Source organism: Propithecus coquereli, unplaced genomic scaffold (assembly GCF_000956105.1).
Source record: "Propithecus coquereli isolate 6110/MARCELLA unplaced genomic scaffold, Pcoq_1.0 Scaffold159, whole genome shotgun sequence".
Lineage (NCBI taxonomy): Eukaryota > Metazoa > Chordata > Mammalia > Primates > Indriidae > Propithecus > Propithecus coquereli.
The window spans coordinates 1250630-1252105 of record NW_012140413.1 but is presented as its reverse complement, the minus strand read 5'-3'; the positions used below and the strand labels follow the sequence as shown (position 1 = coordinate 1252105).

The 1476-nt window shown below is 32.8% G+C and overlaps 1 protein-coding gene across 1 annotated transcript in view; it reads left to right on the top strand.

Moving 5' to 3' along the window:
* TUSC3 (tumor suppressor candidate 3) overlaps positions 1-1476 on the top strand; it is a 182359-nt gene that overhangs the window by 104693 nt on the left and 76190 nt on the right. The window lies entirely within an intron of this gene.

Genomic DNA, 1476 nt, shown 5'->3' with positions numbered 1-1476 from the left:
TTTCAGATATCCCTATAAAGGAAAATTATAGCACTATAAGAACCAAATATCATTTCATATAATTTAAGGTCTCTATAAAATCTCAGGAAAATTGGCCTTAGAGATCATCAGATGGAAGTGCTATTCATTAGAGACTTGAATGCTCTCTGTTGTACTGGCAAGTAGTCACCCCGGTCCAACGTGACTGCTAGAGCAGTCTTTAAGCCTCAATATTAATACCTATTCAAATAGACCTGTAAACTAAATGAAGAAAGTGGGTTGGATTCGTTAAGTTTCACAATATCTTTATGTTATCTTTATTGATAATATGTTATCTTTGTTTCATGATATCTAATATACTAAATATATACTTAGTATATTAAATGTAGTAGTTCTTCACTTTTTCAAATAAATATGCTTTCTCCTATTTTTATTGGAACATCATTCTTGATCTTTTTAAAAAATAAATGATTAATAGGAACACTTATATTTCACTTTGCTCCTAACTACTGTAAGAAATAAAATTGGCAAAACACCATGCATCTGACCTTTGCTGTCATTGTTGGGGAAGCAGGGTGGTGCGGGACTGCAGCAAATCGGAGGGACGTGCTTGACCCAATGAGAGTACAGCTCAGCTCCAGCTCTGTTGAAAATATGTAGGCCACATGTATCTAGATCTTTCTCAAGAAAAGACCCAGATATGAAATTGTACATTAAATTTCTCTATCTTTAAAATGTGGACAGTTAATTCAGATTTACAACAAACTAATTTTGTGGGATAAATCTTACCTTTTTGTTGAGTGCTGACTATAGGCTGCCAGTATGTAATCATGAAGATATATGGTTAGATATAATTGTTGAATTCTTTTATATGATTTAGACATAATTTCTTTATAGTTTGGCATAGGTATGAGAGTTGAAATCAAAATTGTTTTTAAGTGAAACATTTCCTCAGGTTAATTTTGATGCAGCAGGATTCCTAGTACAGAACTGCTTTGTCTTTTCCAAAACCTAGCCCTTGTCTTAGCAATAAGAGTTTTCATTTTAAAATGCAGAAATGAATAAAAGTTATGGCAATTAATGATTTTTTATGACAAATTATAATCTACAAAAATGGGGAAGTATATATTTGCTTCGCTAGAGAACTGCTAAAAGATTTTTTAATGCTTATTTTTTCCCACTATTATGTTTCATTGAAGTACTCTCTCTAAGTTGACGTTTTAAAGCACTGTCAGCAGTACTGTGGTATCTGAAGATAATATTAATAACAAGTGGAGAAATTTGGTAAATTCTAGCTTGTTGAGGACTTGTTGGGAAAGTAACTTCAATTATAGTGATTTCATAGGAATGGCTGAGCCTAAGTGTCTGATGTTAGGCCACTGGGTTAATGAGTATGGTATGTTGGAAGAAACTCTGGACTAGGAAACAAATCCATGTTGGATTCTGCTTTGTGTGTAGGCTTGAGGAATTTGTGAATTTTAATTAAGAGGAAGACTT